Source organism: Schistocerca nitens, chromosome 1, assembly GCF_023898315.1.
Source record: "Schistocerca nitens isolate TAMUIC-IGC-003100 chromosome 1, iqSchNite1.1, whole genome shotgun sequence".
NCBI classification, from domain to species: Eukaryota; Metazoa; Arthropoda; class Insecta; order Orthoptera; family Acrididae; genus Schistocerca; species Schistocerca nitens.
In genome coordinates, this window is record NC_064614.1 from 988,289,071 (window position 1) to 988,311,321 (window position 22,251).

The following is a 22,251-nucleotide window of genomic DNA, read 5'->3' on the forward strand; positions in this document are numbered from 1 at the left end:
CAACTACCAAATCAAACGGAAGTCGAGATCTTCAGAACGATACGTTAGAAGAGAAAACACTTCCGGCATGTTTCCATTCTTGGTTTAAAAAGAATATCTCAAATTTCAGAGGCTCAATAAACGCTTACATGCTTTTGAGCGAGTAATTACTTCTAATCCTTTGACTTATCTCCACATTCATAATGTGATGCAACAATCATAAAAGCTGTTGCCTTCGCCAGCGCGTGGTCGGAGCATGTAGCAAAGCGCTCCCCACCACTCCCAGCCGGCCGAAGTGGCCGTGCGGTTAAAGGCGCTGCAGTCTGGAACCGCAAGACCGCTACGGTCGCAGGTTCGAATCCTGCCTCGGGCATGGATGTTTGTGATGTCCTTAGGTTAGTTAGGTTTAACTAGTTCTAAGTTCTAGGGGGCTAATGACCTCAGCAGTTGAGTCCCATAGTGCTCAGAGCCATTTTGAACCACTCCCACCGATTGGACCATAGGCTGCCTCACTAGCTCACTACTCCCCACCACTCAAAGGGATCAGACTGCAAGGTAGCTCACTAGCTCATTGTTCCCCACCATTCTTAAAGATCGGATTGCAAACTAGCTCACTGCTCCCCACCAAGGCAACTAGCTCTCGTGGATGAAATCGCATGGAGCAGACCACATGACGACTTGAGGAATCACTCTGTTCTCTGCACTCTTGGCACAATGAAACAGCCTGCAATACGGTTTCATGACTGACCACGTCTCCATCCGATTTCAGCTCTTAATTCATTGTATCCTTATTTGATTTGTTCTAGTCCTCATCTTCTCGTGTTGTTGCTCTTCTGTTTTCTTGTTGTGTGAATGTTCTTAATAGGTGGATTGTTATGTCTTGGTCTAAGTTTGTTGCATTTATAGTTGTTTTTATTGTTGCATTGGTAACCTTTATGCACCTTTTAATTACTTTGGGTGCATAGGGTACTAAATGTAAAGGTTATTTTAACATACATGATAGTCCATGTTTACAGGTTGTTCCATAGAGTAGCTGGTCTTTATGTTTTATATTAATGTGTTGGAATGTCTTAGTTACCGTTTCCCTCAGTTTGATTGACTCTGTTTGCTTTCTGCTTCATTTTCAATGGCAGGACTTCATTTGTGAGTCAATTGTGCAGTGTCTCCAACGTTCATGGACTGTTTTAGCTCTTCCGTTAGCCAAGGTGCTGGTGTTCCCTTCAGGTTTCCAGTCTTTGGGGGAGCATATTTATTAGGTAGCAGAGTTAATTTGGTAATGATGTTGTGAGCTGCTATTCCAGGTATGAATTTCTTTTCTTGTGAATTTCGTGGCAAATATATACACGGGGCTACACTACGGGTAGGTACAAGCTGAAATACTGTTGCGTTTGAAGAAGAAACTACACACTTGAAATTCACAGTGAAGGGGCAGAATATTTATGTTAGTGTTACTAGCATTATTTGTATGATCCTAGTCGAAACGAATTTTGGAGGGTCAGTTTTGAAATAGGATGTCCCGCCTACTTTCGAATGTCTGTAGACGACGCACATTAGGCAAACTTTTTTAAGGGATTTGATATCGACGTACATATATCTTTATTGTTTAGCTTCATTAGCATTGGATGTGAGCAGCATGGTCAGTAATAAGTCAAAGTGTTTCTATGCCACTGCTCCACCTCCTCAACTGTTACTTCTGTGATGTCTTATGGCAGTGGAGTCTATATTTAGGCACAGGAGAACACTCTTGGCTTGGGCCAGGATTCCAAGTCCGTTAGAAGAAAGACATGGATGTCGATATACTGAGATATATGGTGGAGTTCGTCGAAATAAGTCGAAACTGTGCTCTACAGTAACAATGCGAACACGCTGCTAGAAATACTCGCTGCACGAATGGACAAATCCGTAGGTCCTAAAGCACAGACTTCTGAGTTCATTTGCACTGTTTTTTTCCAGCCTTTATCTGCACCGTTATCCTGTCATCTATTGTTCACACGCTAAGTAGCCCAAATTCGGATATCACGTTACTGAAAACTTTTATCTTTTAATAGTGAAATCCTCGCATATTTTCAGTCTTGTCTATGCCAATTTCTTAATTACTATGGCCGTTTGAGACCTTTTCGTGACTTCGAACTTCAACATGTTGCCCTAGGTTTCGCCGATCACAACTTCCTACATCCTACTCTATAACTGCTGATTACAGAATGTGCTGCGTGTGTATTGGTATTCACTTTAAGCTTTTACTATGTAAAGGAGCTATGTTAATAGCAAATGTTTTAACTTTACCCGTGCACTTTCAGTGCTGCACAACAATATGTTGTCCACATTGTCTTCGCCTAGAAGAATTACGAGGGTTTTTTTCGGTACCATTTTACCAAAATGGAAGAGAAACAAAAATGCCGGTACTGTCAGCAAGTGATTGTCATGGCCCCTGGCTCGTCATCAAACCTGAAGAGACATCTAAAATCGAAGCATCGTACAGTACCTCAGGAACTATGTGGGTCAGGAAGCCGATCACGGTCGCTGTCAATTGATGCTGAAATTCGAGAAATCATTTCTCTTGAACTGTCCTCGCCGTTGTCTGCTTCCACCTCGTATGAAGGATCCGCCCAAAAACGGAAATTGAATCTCAAGCACGATCTAGCCCATCAGTGTCGTCAGGTTCTGGATCAAGTCATGATTAATTTCCTTTGTGACATCCTCACCCTCAATTGCTTTCCATTTACAACAATCAATAAGAATTTTTTTTAATATTGTAAAGCCGTTCACATTAAGTAAATGCACTCCATTAGATATACACCTTTTCAAAATGATTTGCAATAAAAATTAAAAATATTTTGGCCACCGAAAAGGCAGGCTGCCGTACGTCTGATGCATGGGCGAGTGTAAGTAACATTATTTTGAGAAGAGCGAACTGAAGTCGTATCTTTGAGAGTAGTCACAATTCGAAGACAGATCGCAGAAAACATCTCAAACTGGGCAAAACTCTGTTATCTCAAATATAATATCAATTTCAAAATCACTACCATAATAGCAGAAATAGGTAAAACACGAAATTAACTGGCACGCTTTTAAGACTTCCACATACCCCATGCTTTGCACATTGTTTAAACTGCATAAGACGCGATCCGGAAGTCCATACAATAAACCGTTGATGAGTTCAAATGAGTTGTTGTGCTTCTTAAGGAAAAACCTTTTGCTTTAAGCAAACTTGCTGAAATGCAAGAAAATTTAAAGAAAGACAGACTAAAAACGGAAACAAGATGTCCCAACCAGATGGAACTACGTACTTATGAAATATTGATAAGATTTACTTTAAATAAAGATCCCATAATTTCGTACCTCGCTATTTTAGGTTGAAAACCGATCACCTTAAACTTAAAAGATACAGACTGGGAGATAATGCAATAGGCTTTACAGCTTTTGAAAGTATTTGATGAGGTAACCAAGAGGTGCCCTCACAGAAAACGGGTCTCAATAATGAAAATCTTGCCAGGATTAATGGAATGGCAACTAAAGCCTTTTAAAGGAAATAATAAATTATATTCTTAAGAAACAAAGTCATTGGTTGAAACTTCCTTAAAGAGTTGTTAAAATGGTTTGCCGCTGTCTCCAGCAACGATATGATTAGTCAGGCATTGTTACTGTACCCCTGATTCAAAGGTAGAGAGTTTCAGATGACAAAACGTTTCAGGACTGCTACATGAGGGCTGTTGCAAAAATGAAAACGTTGATTATTCAATGAGAAAAAAACAGAGCTCATGTCTCAACCAATTACCACCATTACACATGAGACTTCTTCAGTCTGGTAGGCGTTTAGTGAAACTATCAGTCAACTTCTAGTAAGTCACAACACGGAAAATGGAGGAATTGTCGAATTGGACAAATATTTAGTGGAGGATATTGCCCTAGAAATATTGAACTGGTGGGAAACAAAAAAATTGCTGTCGCCAACGCTGTATCAATTGGTTCTAAAAGCATTATGTATCACAGCAACATCAGTGGACTGTCAACGAATATTTCCAAAATCAGTACCAATATGCACTGAGAAGAGAAAGAGACATACATAGACTAAATGGGTCAAATTTTGTTCATAAATGACAATACTGATTGATTTATCTTTCATGGAAAAATATTTGGTAATACTGACTGTAAATGATGACTGCACATACACTTCAGTTATAGTTGTCGTAATTCTTTTGTGTTTTTTCAAACAAAAAAATCAACATATAACAAGAATAAGTCTTTATTCTTAAAGTTTTTTCACTTGATAAAAAATATTTACAATTTGTAGTAATATTTATAACTTTTGCAATAGACGAAATTGAAAACTTTTGAATCTGCAGATTACTAGGGACATAACGCCAAATTATTCTCCTCTTCATATGTTTTTACAAAACAGGACAAAATCACATAAAAATACAGGTTTAGTGACCTGAATTGAAAAGACAATGTACCTTTCTTTTACTTACTTTTGTGCGTGAATGGTGAGTGGTGAGTCAAGAAAAAGAACTTGTTCATTCCAGTGAGTGACCAGTTCTGACCCAGTTTCTCAACAAGAACAGTTTTGCCCATCTCTAAGGCACAGTGTGCGTCTCTCGCCACTAGCGTATGGATCATGAACGAAGACAAGCTAATGACAAGAGATTATATTGGTGGAAATTAGTGAACTAAAAACAGTAAGAAATATATCCCTCACATGTTGTCCTTACAGTGACAGAGTGAGTTAGGGCACTGAATACGTATTCAGGAGAACCTCGATTCAGTAGCTCTTTCAAAAAATCAGAGTTTAGGCTTTTTGTTGTTTTTGTATATCATTTTCGACGAAGGCTCTCAATGAGAAATTACCGATAGTATCCAACACGGTTTTTAGCTTCCGGAGAACCTGCAGCGATGTGCAAATCAAAAGAAAGGAGCCGATTTTTTTCCGCAAAGGGGGTTTTGCAAACCGGCCCTGCAGACTGGCGGTGATGCTATGTGTCACTCTACAACACAATTTACGTGAAACCGTTACTAATGACCTGTTCGTATATCATAACGCGATGATCGCTATATTGCGAGACAGTGATGTGAGTTCTCTGCCGGTCCACTATCTTCGCCTCATAAAATACGATATCTAAAAAGTTAAAATTCGGTAACACACAGAACAAAGTTAAAATGATTCACAAACAATTAACTTAGACGACCGTTCCTCTCCCCCTCCCCCTCCCCCTCCCCCACCATTAGGCTGGTGAATGTGGCATCAGGAAGTGCATCTGGCCACAGAATTAAAAATAAAAGGAATCTGCCACGTCATGAACATTGCGACCCCCATACGACGAGATAAAATCAAAGACAGATTATAAGTTACTATTATTGTCACTGCTATTAGTTAGCCTAATGTAGCCCTAAGCAATACCTCAAAAAATTTTTTCGGACAGAAAGACTTCGAAAATTGCAACAGAAACGGAGTAAGGAAGCAGTAGTTCAGGTAAAATGCGTGGACCGAGGTGAGAGACCATGGTGTCAACGAATTTAGACCTGTATTCTTCAGAAGCACAAAAAATAGACATAACATTAGCAATAAGTCAGTTAGTAAACCTATCTAACATCTCCACATGACATGTGTCGGCAACGATCTGTACATCCACTTGTAAAAGTTAAGGCCTCTGAAAACAAGGGCTTGTCACTTCAGCAAAATCAATCACGTAAAATGACAGACCATTTTAAGAGCTACATGCCGACTGCAGTCCAAATAGGAGGCCGATCTAGACTCTTTTGCCAATGTAGAAACCATCATGACACTTTTTGGACTGTAGGCCACATGTCTTACGGATACACCTTGTGGATTTTTAGTGCCGTTGCTTCGATTACGTTCTGTCTTCTTATGACATTGATTGTTGCTGATTCATACGCCTTTATGGGGTAGTTTCCCACTCCAAGGATAAGAGAGTGCTCCGAACCGCTGTCCATTCCTTCATCCTCTTTGACAAGACCGTTGGCAGACCGAGGTTGACTTCTTATTGACTTCTTAAGCCGGAAATCTTAGGCCGCCATTGCTTACGATTTTTATACGGTATTATACCGCCGACTGTGTTCGAACCTGGCACCCAGAGGTATCCTATCACAAGTCAAATACACTTCCCTTAGACTACAGATATCGCAGTACATAATATTTGAGTAACTAAAAAAAGACTGGAAGTTAATATAATCTAAATATTGTGTGTGACAGCTTACTACCGAGGATCGCTGCAGTAATTGTCAATAAAACACACACACACATACATTCCCTCCCCCCAATATATATATATATATATATATATATATATATATATATATATATATATATATATATATATATATATATATATGTGTGTGTGTGTGTGTGTGTGTGTGTGTGTGTGTGGGTGTGTGTGTGTGGGTGGGTGGGTGTGGGTGTGTGGGTGTGTGGGTGGGTGGGTGTGTGGGTGGGTGTGTGGGTGTGGGTGTGTGTGGGTGGGTGGTTGTTAGGGAGCAGTATGCTACTGTCCTGTGATTGGCTTTTATGTGATAAAATACTACACTGTGACTGGAACAGAGGTTCGTGTCTTACTGTCATCCTGATTTGTGATGTCACAGATAAGGAAGAGCGTGACGTGTCACGTGGTAGATATGGGGATGTTGCTTGCCACCATCTTTAACATCAGAGGTCAATTGCTTCCAACCACTGCTGTCCGAGACTTCACTTAACACAGTCCAATGAATTACCAGTGTGAATATTTGTTCCAGAGTGCCCATTGTCCTCCTACAAATACTACTCTACGTGATCAAAAGTATCCAGACACCTGGGTGAAAATGACGTACAAGTTCGTGGCGTCCTCCATTGGTAATGCTGGAATTCAATATGGTGTTGGAGGACCCTTAGCCTTGATAACAGCTTTCACTCCGGCAGGCATACGTTCAATCGGGTGCTGGAAGGTTTCTTGGGGAATGGCAGCCCATTCTTCACGGAGTGCTGGACTGAGGAGTGGTATCGATGTCGGTCGGTGAGACCTGGCACGAATTCGGCGTTCCAAAACATCCCAAAGGTGTTCTACAGGATTCAGGTCAGGACTCTGTGCAGGCCAGTTCACTAAAGGGATGTCATTGTCGTGGAACCACTTCGCCATAGGCCGTGCTTTATGAACAGGTGCTCGATCGTGTTGAACGATGCAATCGCCATCCCCGAATTGCTCTTCTACAGTGGGAAGCAAGAAGGTGCTCAAAACGTCAATGTAGGCCAGTGCTGTGATAGTGCCACGCGAAACAACAAGGGGTTCAAGTTCTCTCCATGAAAAACACCACCATACCATAACAGCACCGCCTCCGATTTTCACTGTTGTTACTACACACGCTGGTAGATGACGTTCACCGGGTATTCGCCATACCCACACCCTGCCATCGGATCGCCACATTGTGTACAATTATTCGTCACTCCACGCAACGTTTTACCACTGTTCAATCGTCCAATGTTTATATTCCTTCCACCAAGCGAGGCGTCATTTCGTATTTACCGGCGTGGTGTGTGGCCTATGAGCAGTCGCTCGACCATGAAATCCAAGTTTTCTCACCTCCCGCCTAACTTTCAGAGTACTTGCAATGGATCCTGATGCAGTTGGGAATCCTGTGTGATGGTCTGGATACATGTCTGCCTATTACACATCACGACCCTCTTCTACAGTCGATGGTCTCTGTCAGTCAACAGACGAGGTCGGCCTGTACGCTTTTGTGCTGTACGTGTTATTTCACGTTTTCACTTCACTATCACGTCGGGGAGAGTAGACCTATCGATGTTTAGGGAGTGTGGAAACCTCGTGTACAGACGTATGACACAAGTGACACCAAATCACCTGATTACGTTCGAAGTCCGTGAGTTCCGCGGAGGTCCCCATTCGGCTCTCTCACAATGTCTAACGACTACTCAGGTCGCTGCTATGGAGTACCTGGCAGAAGGTTGCAGCACAACGCACCTATGAAGAACGTATTTTTTTGTGGGTGTCCTGATACTTTTGATCACATAGTGTACATAAAGTTATTGTTATTATTGGTGTCTAATTTGTACCGACTTCAGTATGCGGTATGTAAGTTGTTTTTTCTTTGCATCTAACAGTCTTCTAGCAAGCACTTTGCTTAATTTACTACCTGATGTTGGCTGCACGGTCGTAACTGCATCGCGAAGTGGACTACGCCTGGCAGTTCAGACTATCCTTTTGCCTCCACAGAATCATGCGTCAGTACCTGACTGGCTGACCAGCCAAAAATGAACTTTAATGACTTGCTTATGCCATGTTCGTGTAAATGAAGCCACTACTTGGGTGTGGTGCTGTTCAATACACGATCCTCAGTCATCACTAGAAATATCTTTCTTACACCTCTAAGACACTCCATAGAGTGTAACGGATGTAAGTGCCGATACCCTATATGTGTTATCTTAATTTACACACACTTCATTCTGTTGATTGTTTTTTTTTTCTCTGTGTCAATCTTCCAGCAAACACGTCACATAATTTGGTACTTGATTTTCTCTGTACACTCGTAGCTGCACCAGTAAGTGGGCTACACCTGTCTGTATAGACTAATCGGTTTGCATCCACACGTCCACTCTTCAGCACCTGCCATGCTGCCCTGAGAAAATAAGTATTAATCGCTTGCTCTTGCCATATGCACTCACATACACTATCCAACGTCAAAACATAGAAAGATGTTCGCAATAATGTGGACTGATAAGAGAAGATATGGGGCTTACCGTAGAATCTGCTAGGAAAAGAACAGGTCAAAAACACTGGCAACGAAAATAGGTAATTTAATCGGACATGTGTTAATAGATCTAGGAACAACTTGAAGGCCTAGTAATTGCTGCCGGTAAAAGCTGTAGGGGAAGACAGATATTGGAATACTTTCAATATGCAACCGGCAATGTTGCATGCGAGTTATTCTATGAGAGAAAGAAACTGGCACAGGAGTGGAGCTCGTGAAGGAGCTCTTGAAAAGATCCAGAAGAAAAATTAGCCAAAAAAGTCGTAAATTGTTGCTTTTCTCATAGATACACCTCTACAGTAAAAAACGCTGAAATCCTCGCACCATAGTCTCGAAGGATGACAGAACAGAGGGAAAAACAAAATGATGTAATCCGTCGAACAATGGGGCGCACGGTGCCGTCTACCGTTTGATGTGGCAGTGGACATTTTTCAGCTCTGCGAGGCCACTCTAAACGGCTGACCAAGCTATATGGACTTACTTGACACAGCTGCATCATCTCTTCTGCTACCGCTAATGTATTCCTAAGTAACTCCTGAGTTTCAAATTCGCCTACCGAATATCTGACTGTTTATGATACCGCATTATATCCGACCTTAGTGCCACCTAATTTAATCTGCTGCGTTTGAGATATCAAATTTCCTATTTTCTCATTGTAGCTGACCTTCAAAGTATACAGCGCAATGTGTCTGGCATTCATACAAGTTCATACCGACCAGGGCGCTATGATACACCTGAGTCCGTGGGAAGGAGGTGTTGTTTCCTTGCGCAGTTGGTACGTGACGTTGTAGATGTATCAGGATTTTGTATCGTTTCTAAGGTCCATACAAACAGTTCTGAGGAAATCTAGTTCATAAATTTATTTAATTAGCTGTCTACCAGCAACATTTGCTCATCCCTTCCATCTCGTACAGTCATATTGTTATTGTTCAAATGTGTGTGAAACCTTATGGGACTTAACTGCTAAGATCACCAGTCCCTAAGCTTACACACTACTTAACCTAAATCATCCTAAGGACAAACACACACACCCATTCCCGAGGGAGGACTCGATCCTCCGCCGGGACTAGCCGCACGATCCATCACTGCAGCGCCCAGACCGCTCGACTAGTCCCGCGCGGCCTAGAACTTCTAATAGCTATAATTATTACTCTGCAAATGACGTGAATAACGACGTGATGTTGTTCAGTATACCGTCCTCAGTTAATAAAAGAAAATTCTTCACTTATACCCGTTACACTCTCTATACAGAGAAATGTTAACAAATGAAAATATATCTACCCCCCGCTGAGCTTTTTAAATCATACCTGAGTTCACCTTTTATTTCTCAATTACGAATTGAGGTATGTGAGCGAATACGCTAGACAAATGTACGATGTCACTTCCATTTGTATTCATTGAAAAATTTGTGAAATTAGCGAGTTTGTGCGAATTGAATGAAATGAAACACTACGCAAGTGATTCGAGTGGGACTTGGCAGCTTTGCCCTCCTTTCGACGTGCGTCAGCACAAGTGTCCGTTCTTAATAAATTTACAACAGTGTATAGTATATCGGTACCCAAAGGTGCTAATCCGTTACACTCTCTATATAGAGAAATGTTAACAAATGAAAGTATATCTACTCCTCGCTGAGCTTTTCAAATCATACCTGAGTTAATCTTTTCTTTCTCAACTACGAATTGAGGTATGTGAGCGAATACGCTAGGCACATGTACGACGTCACTTCCATTTGCATTCATCGAAAAATTTGTGAAATTTGCGAGTTTGTGCAAATTGAATGAAATGTAACATTACGCAAGTGATTCGAGTGGGACTTGGCAGCTTTGCCCTCCTCTCTACGTGCGTCAGCACAAGTGGCAGTTCTTAAGAAATTTAGAACAGTGTATAGTATATCTATACCCAGGGGTGCTAATCCTCGGCTACCTCCTGCCATCAGTAACAGTCGTTCGGACCCAGCCTTCCGCTTCCGTCATGCATAGTGTACCTGAACTGCGAAAGGAGCAGCGGGACACTCAGATCCTTCAAGACTGAGTCCTCAGAAGGACCTGATGTATGCAGTTTGGTTGCAGACGGCAGACAAGAATCTGGAGTGGCCGGGCACAGTGGAATTTGGCAGCGAAGCGTCAGCTTCAGCGCTCGCCGCTGCCCAGCGAAGTCCTGTAGCGCTATCGCTCTTATCTGGGGGCGTTACTGCCGTTACTGCCGAAAGCGTGTGATGTACCGGCCTATTTATCTTTACAACACAATGCACCGGCACGCATGCAGAAAAACGATAGCGGCCCTCTCTGTCCGCCTCCATACCGCGACCCCCGCCCGTGTTCGGAACGGCCATTCAGATTGTCCGCGAGCGGCTTTATCTATGCGGCTGTCGCTGCGGCCGCTACACAGCTGCACGCCTGCGACAACAGCTGGAATTTTTATTGCGGCCGCCGCATATATATCATTACCCTCTCCCCGACACTTGCTGTGCATTCACTACCCCTATTTACTTTGTCTGCAATATATGAAACCCGTCTCCTGAAACGACAGTTTTTCCTCTTTCTCAGCTTATTTCTTAAACACACACACGTACACATGTTCATACAGTCAAAGAAATATACGACTAAGAGAGATAAAGGCAATGATGAAATGGTTGTGTGGCATATTTGGCCGAAATACCCCTGTCTGTGATGCAAGTCTTTTTAGATGACGCTGCTTCGGTGACTTGGGTGTCGATGATGATGAAATGACGATGAGGAAAACACAACACCCAGTCCTAGAACGGACTAAATCTCCAACACGGCCGGGAATCGAACCGGGGCCACCTGCATCGTCGTAACTGCCGTCTGCTTCACGTCTGCTGTGCAGCGAGCTATCTTAATCTAAGTATTAACTTTTTTCTTACTTGTCACTTCTTCTTCCGTGTGTCTCTGCTTTTAGGAAGCTTTAATTGTCGAGTGCTAGTAATAGTGTTCCATAGATTTCGTGTTTGTTTTGAATATAGTCAGAGAGAGTCCCTTTAGTCAACCATAGTGCCAGTAGTGCTAGTGTTTGTTTTCAATACAGTCCAGAGACAGGTAGTGCTATTTTCATTGCTTTCTACAAGAAGTGGCTAGCAATCACAGTTTAGTCAACAATCAGCCGCCTTTAGTGAATTAGCAGTCTAGTTAAAAGTTGATTAACTCTCTACCGTAAATTGATTTCTTAGGATGGATAGGATGAGTGACTGCTGTGTACGAACGCAGGAGGAGCTGGCCACTGTTCGCGAAGAGCTGAACATGTTGATGGCCGCGGTCAGCCGTCTTCAGGCTGCTGCCTCGGAGTGTAGCGGCAGTGGGGAGTCTGGTGCGTCGCATGGTACACCCCAGGTGTACCGGGCAGGGTTGGGCCACCCTCTCCCCAAGGGGAGTGGCGGGTTCAGCGGCGTTCGCGGCGCACGAGGCGGAGGGTAAATGTGGAGGCTGGCCGTGTGGCATCGCCCGCTCTGCCTGTGAGTGGACATGTGGCCGCTCCTTCAGCAAGGTCCGAGCAGGCACACGGGGGGAGGGTTTTATTAGTTATTGGGTGCTCCAAAATTAGGCGGTTGATGGAACCCCTTAAGGAAATAGCAGAAAGGTCGGGGAAGAAGGCCAGTGTTTACTCTGCTTGCCGGGGGGTCTCATCCGAGATGTAGAGGAGGCCCTGCCGGCGGCGATAGAGAGCACTGGGTGCACCCGACTGCAAATTGTTGCTCATGTCGGCACCGACGACTCCTGCCGTCTGGGTTCAGAGGTCAACCTCAGTTCGTACAGGCGGTTGGCGGAATTGGTGAAGGCGGAAAGCCTCGCTCGCGGGGTGGAATCAGAGCTAACTATTTGTAGTATCGTTCCCAGAACCGATCGCGGTCCTCTGGTTTGGAGCCGAGTGGAAGGCTTGAACCAGAGGCTCAGACGATTCTGCGGAGATCTGGGGTGCAAATTTCTCGACCTCCGCTATCGGATGGAGAAATGTAGGGTCCCCCTGCATAGGTCAGGCGTGCACTACACGCCGGAAGCGGCTACAAGGGTAGCGGAGGACGTGTGGAGTGCACATGGGGGTTTTTTAGATTAGAGAATTTCCTCCATAGGCCCGACAAGACGCCTCCTGAGACGTGGCAAGGTAGGAGTAGTCAAAATGCAACAGGGAATAACAATGTTAATGTGCTAATAGCAAACTGCAGGAACGTCTATAGAAAGGTCCCAGAACTGCTCTCATTAATAAACGGTCACAACGCCCATATAGTACTAGGGACAGAAAGTTGGCTGAAACCAGACGTATACAGTAATGAAATCCTAAACTCAGATTGGAATGTATACCGCAGAGACAGTGAAGGGGGAGGCGTGTTTATAGCGATTAGAAGTGCAATAGTATCGAAGGAAATTGACGGAGATCCGAAATGTGAAGTAATTTGGGTGAAGGTCACGGTTAAAGCAGGCTTAGACATGGTAATTGGATGTCTCTATAGGCCCCCTGGCTCAGCAGCTCTTGTGGCTGAGCACCTGAAGGATAATTTGGAAAATATTTCGAGTAGATTTCCCCACCATGTTATAGTTCTGGGTGGAGATTTTAATTTGCCGGATTTAGACTGGGAGACTCAAACGTTCATAACGGGTGGCAGGGACAAAGAATCCAGTGAAATTTTTTTAAGTGCTTTATCTGAAAACTACCTTCAGCAGTTAAACAGAGAACCGTATCGTGGCGATAACATATTAGGCCTTCTGGTGACAAAACAGACCCGAACTATTTGAAACAGTTAACGCAGAACAGGGAGTCAGCGATCATAAAGCGGTTACTGCGTCGATGATTTCAGCCGTAAATAGAAATATTAAAAAAGGTAGGAAGATTTTTCTGTTTAGCAAAAGTGACAAAAAGCAGATTACAAGGTACCTGACGGCTCAACACAAAAGTTTTGTCTCAAGTACAAATAGTGTTGAGGATCTGTGGAAAAAGTTCAAAACCATCGTACAATATGCGTTAGATGAGTATGTGCCAAACAAGATCGTAAGAGATGGAAAGGAGCCACCGTGGTACAACAACCGAGTTAGAAAACCGTTGCGGAAGCAAATGGAACTTCACAGCAAACATAAACATAGCCAATGCCTTGCAGACAAACAAAAATTACGCGAAGCGAAATGTAGTGTGAGGAGGGCTATGCGAGAGGCGTTCAATGAATTCGAAAGTAAAGTTCTATGTACTGACATGGCAGAAAAACCTAAGAAATTTTGGTCTTATGTCTAAGCGGTAGGTGGATCAAAACAAAATGTCCAGACACTCTGTGACCAAAATGGTACTGACCAGACTAAAGGCCGAAATACTAAATGTCTTTTTCCAAAGCTGTTTCACAGAGGAAGACTGCACTGTAGTTCCTCCTCTAGGTTGTCGCACAGATGAAAAAATGGTAGATATCGAAATAGACGACAGAGGGATAGAGAAACAATTAAAATCGCTCAAAAGAGGAAAGGCCGCTGGACCTGATGGGATACCAGTTCGATTTTACACAGAGTACGCGAAGGAACTTGGCCCCCTTCTTGCAGCGGTGTACCGTAGGTCTCTAGATGAGCGTAGCGTTCCAAAGGATTGGAAATTGGCACAGGTCATCCCCGTTTTCAAGAACGGACGTCGAACAGATGTGCAGAACTATAGACCTATATCTCTAACGTCGATCAGCTGTAGAATTTTGGAACACGTATTATGTTCGAGTGTAATGACTTTTCTGGAGACTAGAAATCTACTCTGTAAGAATCAGCATGGGTTTCGCTATTCGTCCACGAGACTCAGAGGGCCATAGACACGGGTTCACAGGTAGATGTCGTGTTTCGTGACTTCCGCAAGGCGTTCGATACAGTTCCCCACAGTCGTTTAATGAACAAAGTAAGAGCATATGGACTATCAGACCAATTGTGTGATTGGATTGAAGAGTTCCTAGATAACAGAACGAAGCATGTCATTCTCAATGGAGAGAAGTCTTCCGAAGTAAGAGTGATTTCAGGTGTGCCGCAGAGGAGTGTCATAGGACCGTTGCTATTCACAATATACATAAATGACCTTGTGGATAACATCGGAAGTTCACTGGGGTTTTTTGTAGATGATTCTGTGGTGTATCGAGAGGTTGTAATAATGGAAAATTGTACTGAGATGCAGGAGGATCTGCAGCGAATTGACGCATGGTGCAGGGAATGGCAATTGAATCTCAATGTAGACAAGTGTAATGTGCTGCGAATACATAGAAAGATAGATCCCTTATCATTTAGCTACAAAATAGCAGGTCAGCAACTGGAAGCAGTTAATTCCATAAATTATATGGGAGTACGCATTAGGAGTGATTTAAAATGGAATGATCATATAAAGTTGATCGTCGGTAAAGCAGATGCCAGACTGAGATTCATTGGAAGAATCCTGCGGAAATGCAATCCGAAAACAAAGGAAGTAGGTTACAGTACGCTTGTTCGCCCACTACTTGAATACTGCTCAGCAGTGTGGGATCCGTACCAGATAGGGTTGATAGAAGAGATAGAGAAGCTCCAACGGAGAGCAGCGCGCTTCGTTACAGGATCATTTAGTAATCGCGAAAGTGTTACGGAGATGATAGATAAACTCCAGTGGAAGACTCTGCAGGAGAGACGCTCAGTAACTCGGTATGGACTTACGTTTAAGTTTCGAGAACATACCTTCACCGAAGAGTCAAGCAGTATATTGCTCCCTCCTACGTATATCTCGCGAAGAGACCATGAGGATAAAATCAGAGAGATTAGAGCCCACACAGAAGCATACAGACAATCCTTCTTTCCACGAACAATACGAGACAGGAATAGAAGAGAGATCCGATAGAGGTACTCGGGGTAACCTCCGCCACACACCGTCAGGTGGCTTGCGGAGTATGGATGTAGATGTAGATGTAGATGCATGTCTATCAGCCGCCCTGACAACTTTTTCTTCTTTTGCAAATCAGTTTCAGGTTGGTTGGCGGCGTTGTCACGATACCTTCACCCTGCCTGTTACCGTGGTGGTCCCCCACATGGTATTAGTCTTTTCTATTATTAACATTATTTTTTTTATTTTTTAAATTTTTGTCTTCCGCAAATTAAAAAAGAAAAGATATCTTTCCATTCGTTGCCTGCAAAAATTTACTATGCTTTTCATTAATTAATGAAGAAAAATAAGACAAACTGCGAAAGCTGGGTGGATTCAGGTTACTTTATGAATAGGGTTGAGGTTACGGATATGAAAGTAGCTGGGATGATTGCACGTACTAGTAGATGGGAACAATGGCAGGAGGGTGTCCACAATGAGGAAATCAAAGAAAAACTGGGAATGAACTCTATAGATGTAGCAGTCAGGGAAAACAGGCTTAGATGGTGGGGTCATGTTACACGCATCGGAGAAGCAATGTTACCCAAGAGACTTATGGGTTGATCAGTAGAGGGTAGGAAGAGTCGGGGTAGACCAAGGAGAAGGTACTTGGATTCGGTTAAGAATGATTTTGAAGTAACATCAGAAGAGGCACCAATGTTAGCACTGAATAGGGGATCATTGAGGAATTTTATAAGGGGGACTATGCTCCAGACTGAACGCTGAAAGCCATAATCAGTCTTAAATGATGATGATGATGATGGCGCTGATGACTTAAATTTTCTCTGAATATTTGCAACTTGCTACACAAAGATAGAAAGAAAAAACATGAAACAGAATCGGAGTTCATCCTACATGTCTTCCGCAAATTAAAAAGGAAAAGATATCTTTCCATTCGTTGCCTGCAAAAAATTACTATTCTTTTTATGAATTAATGAAGAAATATAAGACAAACAGTGCCACAAAAATTAAATGAACTGCGTAACAATCTTCCTGAACGGGACCTTGACGAGAATACCACAAGAACTAGTGAACTCAACGGATACCTTGACGACGAAATACAAGGTTGATCGTTTTTTGTTAATAAGTAGGGATACCGTGTCAGGTGCAGACATTTCCAATATGCAGTTGTCCTATATTGGTGCACTATCATTCCCTCCACCCACAATGTAATGAACATAGTGGCCTAAAAGCCATACAGCAGCATTTGACTTTTCTCTTGGAAAGTAGAAGGATCTGGACGCAATAGGATACCAGACCGAATTAGAAACGCTAATTATTTTTTAAGCCATGAGGGGTAAGACTATATTCTACTGCGCCTACATTTATCCGTGACACTAAGTCCAATATGAAATACGTGGTCACTGGCAAACTGCAAATTGTCTACAATGTAATACCACGTGGACGCTACAGCCGTTGGTGGACCAGGAAGGTTAAGATGAAACAGCACTTCCGTTCAGGTGAATACATGGCTATAAATAAAACATGGGGATGGGTTCAGTAATGAATAAGAAATTAAGAATTCGGGTAAGCCACTATGAACAGCACAGTGAAAACAGTATCGTAGCCAAGATAGACACGAATCGCACGACTGCCATGGTAGTACAAATTTACATGCCAACTAGCTTCACAGCGCAGAATCGTATCACCGTTTGACTGAGCATCGGCTTTGCCAACTGCATCCACCTTTCCGAAACAGAAATGTGTCACACAGGTGAACAAAGGGTACGGCCCCACACTACACGGATCACCTCATCGAGAGAGGGATCCTCCAAGTGCACCACATCGAGCACCTAGTCTGATCTAAACAATTTCACCGACTGGAGCGTGTGATTTAAAGTAACAGTCAGTACGCAGCGGTCAGTGAAGGTGGCGGAGATGGAATCGACAGCCAATATATATCAAGAAAATCTGTCAAGAACTGCAATCCCTTCAATGGGGACGCCCTTTCTGAAAAACAAGGCCGCTCCGTGGAACATTCGGGAGCCACATAGAACACAGTGAAAAAAAAAAAAGGAGAGAGAGGGACAGGGACAGAAAAGAGAGTAAATTGTACTTATTCAAAAACACATTGATGCAACGCAGCGAACCGCAGAACCGATTCCACCCTATTAACATGCAAAGAAAGGAACGTTTAAGCCTCCAAACTTCAAGAACAAGAAACACAATTCGAGGTGATGAACACCTGCATTACGTCATCAATGTGTGTCAACATCCATTGCCGAGTCCAGTGACGAGTCATAGGGTGTGGAGACCCCAACAATCGCCTCCATTGGAGTAACAACATTTGGCCGTTCCGAAGTCAACTGAATGGGAACAGGTAACTTGAGGGACCCTCAATTTGTTGCTGTTAAATTATTAGAACACCATTAGCCTCAAAAACTTCCCCACCCTTGGGTGTTTCAGGAGGGGTTACATCAACCGCAGGAGGAATACTAGAAGAAACATCAGCTGTTTTCGCACTATCGGCCCCATCAGGAATGCAGAACTCAGCATTACAGGATACATCAACCGGCGAAGTTCCTTCAGGATGGTGTGGGTGAGAAACAGACGTATCCGACTCCTCACTGTCCTGCGTATGACGTCTCTTACGTTTCACTGCGGGCACTGAAGACTTGGCAACAACAGTTTCAGGACCATACTGCGAGCGTAAAGGCGGAAAGTCGATAGCAGTGAACTGCACGTCCCACTGTTGTTCCATCGCACCCGGACAATACGTGACACCAACCTCGTGAGCAGTAGTAACGAGATCTGCTAATGTCAATTTTCTACGCTATTCAAATGGGAATTTCAATACAAGTACCAGCAGTAGGCAATCAGATCTAAGGTGGATACTTTCACTGCAGAGAAAGAATGTCCCAGCTCGCGCACTATATACAGGGTGTTACAAAAAGGCACGGTCAAACTTTCAGAAAACATGCCTCACACACAAAGAAAGAAAATGTCATGTGGACATGTGTCCGGAAACGCTTACTTTCCATGTTAGAGCTCATTTTATTACTTCTCTCCAAATCACATTAATCATGGAATGGAAACAAACAGCAACAGAACGTACCAGCGTGACTTCAAACACTTTGTTACAGGAAATGCTCAAAATGTCCCCCGTTAGCGAGGATACATGCATCCACCCTCCGTCGCATGGAATCCCTGATGCGCTGATGCAGCCCTGGAGAATGGCGTATTGTATCACAGCCGTCCACAATACGAGCACAAAGAGTCTCTACATTTGGTACCGGGGTTGCGCAGACAAGAGTTCTCAAATGCCCCCATAAATGAAAGTCAAGAGGGTTGAGGTCAGGAGATCGTGGAGGCCATGGAATTGGTCCGCCTCTACCAATCCATCGGTCACCGAATCTGTTGTTGAGAAGCATACGACCACTTCGACTGAAATGTGCAGGAGCTCATCGTGCATGAACCACATGTTGTGTCGTACTTGTAATGGCACATTGTTCTAGCAGCACAGGTAGAGTATCCCGTATGAAATCATGACAACGTGCCCCATTGAGCGTATGTGGAAGAACATGGGGCCTAATCAAGACATCACCAATAACGCCTGCCCAAACGTTCACAGAAAATCTGTGTTGATGACGTGATTGCACAACTGCGTGCGGATTCTCGTCAGCCCACACATGTTGATTGTGAAAATTTACAATTTTATCACGTTGGAATGAAGCCTCATCCGTAAAGAGAACATTTGCACTGAAATGAGGATTGACACATTCTTGGATGAACCATTCGCAGAAGTGTACCCGTGGAGGCTAATGAGCTGCTGATAGAGCCTGCATATGCGGAAACAACTGGTTCTCCCGTAGCACTCTCCATACAGTGATGTGGTCAACGTTACCTTGTACAGCAGCAACTTCTCTGACGCTGAGATTAGGGTTATCGTCAGCTGTTCGAAGAATTGCCTCGTCCATTGCAGGTGTCCTCGTCGTTCTAGGTCTTCCCCAGTCGCGAGTCATAGGCTGGAATGTTCCGTGCTCCCTAAGACGCCGATCAATTGCTTCGAACGTCTTCCTGTCGGGACACCTTCGTTCTGGAAATCTGTCTCGATACAAACGTACCGCGCCACGGCTATTGCCCCGTGCTAATCCATACATCAAATGGGCATCTGCCAACTCCGCATTTGTAAACATTGCACTGACTGCAAAACTACTTCGTGGTGAACACTAACCTGTTGATGCTACGTACTGATGTCTTGATGCTAGTACTGTAGAGCAATGAGTCGCATGTCAACACAAGCACCGAAGTCAACAACTGGCGGTGAATCGAGGAAGTACAGTACATACTGACGAAACTAAAATGAGCTCTAACATGGAAATTAAGCGTTTCCGGACATGTTCACATAACATCTTTTCTTTATTTGTGTGTGAGGCATGTTTCCTGAAAGTTTGGCCGTACCTTTTTGTAACACCCTGTATAGTATGAATGCGGTAAGCACAGACATGTATTTGGGAAGGAACGTTACATTCAAGTATCATTTCTACTGAACGGATTCCGCTACAACATTGCAACCGTTTTTGAGTGGACCAGCGTTCGTATCGTATACCCCTCGCACCACCAGTAGGGAGCAAAACATATCATTAACTAAATTGTCCTCAAGTTCCAGCGGGAGGTTGAACACTCTGGCAATAATACAATCTAGTAAGGCTTAGCAGGAAGCACCATACTGATGGAACCATCACTATGTTTAAAGGAAACTTGAGAAGCATCATCCAAAAGCAACCGAAGGAGAGCTGTACAGGCGCGACGTTATGATGAGGTGATACAATAACAATCTTTCCACTCGGCGCTCGAGACGGAACTGCCACTCAACTACGGAGGCGCACAGAGAGAATGACAGAGAGAGAGACAGAGAGAGAGAATGAGACACTACTATGCTCGCAAGCGTTTCAGGCAGACATCTATCGTTGTGCTGCTTGTGCAAATCTATGTATTACATCTTCGGGTGAAATAAATGAAGTTATATTCATTCTTCTCCCGGTTCTAGTTCTACCACACGATGAAGTGTCAATAAATATTAGGCAAAAAATATGGCCTCCGGCTGGTATTGAATGGACTTTGTTTCTTTATATAAAGATCCTTTCCGAAACGTCTAGCCTCACCATTAGATTTACCTGATTCTTTACGTGGAATCGATATGCGGTAAGTTCATCTTACGACCTTGTCTTACTGACAACAACCCAGGTTGTAGCGACTGACGATATCGTTTCATGAGTTCCCCATTAGGGAGTGCACAATCCTGAAGGACGGTTTATATCAATAAGCTGTGGTCCTAAGTTGAAAATACCGCACATCTATTCGACACTCGTGTATGAAGTTGACTACATCTAATGATGAGACTTATACAAGCCTCAAAATAGATCACGGATTATTTTGTTTATTTATTTGCGACATGCTCGATTTGTGTGTGTGTGTGTGTGTGTATGTGTGTGTGTGTGTGTGTGTGTAGTCTAGGATAATATTTGTATTGTATGATGATGATGATGACGATGACGATGAAGAGATGATGAGAGAACGGGGAGGGTGAAACCCATAGTCTATTCCTGGGGAATAGCATCTAGGGCGCCGCCAAGCCTAATGTCCCCATCCGACGGATGGATTTCCATGAACAGTGTCACATGCCTTGGTTTCGTGAGACACTGCGGACAGGTTTGGTATTTCAACTAGGCCATTGACGTTTAGTCTGTTAATCAGGAACTTTACGCTACCACCTCTCTTCCCCTTGCCGGCCAAATACTGACAGCGAAATTTTTTTTTAACGATTACGATACGAAGTGGCTTATCTCGAGGTCAATCGATCACGGTATAATGAAATAAAGAGCATTTAGTTGCAATCCGTGATTTTTTTTCCTAATTAGTCGTAGCGTTCCCTATAGCACTATCAGCTACGGAAAGTTTAACCACATGACGACAAAATCTAAGTATCGTATGCTACAAATTCTGAGAAGATCGTGGCACTGAGGAAAGGAGCATTATAATCAGTTATTACTTTGAGAAATGTCGTGAAAAGTAGACGTACAACCTCTGCAGATCCTAACTATATAACTTCACTCATTCAATTCACGTCCAAAACATCTGACAAATAGTACCCATTGCAACAGTGAAGACCTGAAACAAGCAAGGATGATTAGAGTTTAATGACCCGTCAACAAGGAGGTCATTAGAGAGCACTCGGTTGAGAGCACAAAGAAGAACCTACGCCTGGGTGGCTGGACGGGAATTTGAAAAGTCACCCTCCCGAATGTGAGTGCACCGTCCTGACCAATGCGCCACCTCTTTCGGTCACACGAAGCAATGGTCTTTATATTATTGCACGGAGCTATGAAAGGACAACTTGATACGTTTGTTGACTTTACAATTAAAGATAAATAATCACAGAAACAGAGGAAAACATGTGTTTCCTCGAAGGAACAACTTAATTCTTTGTTAAACCGATGTTTATGACACCTAGCGAGATTTTCGTATAGAGAAAAATAGGCTAAATTTTGGGTATCGGAAATAGGGTTTACAAAGACCATTTTAAATATTGAAATATCACTGCATTTGTTCAAACAGCTATAGTTTTATCTTTGTATAGAAACGTGGACCAATGAAAATGCGCAATATCAAATCCACTATTTCTTAGTATCGTTCACGGCGAAAAATGCAGCTGCTATCTTATGCGTGTATCTG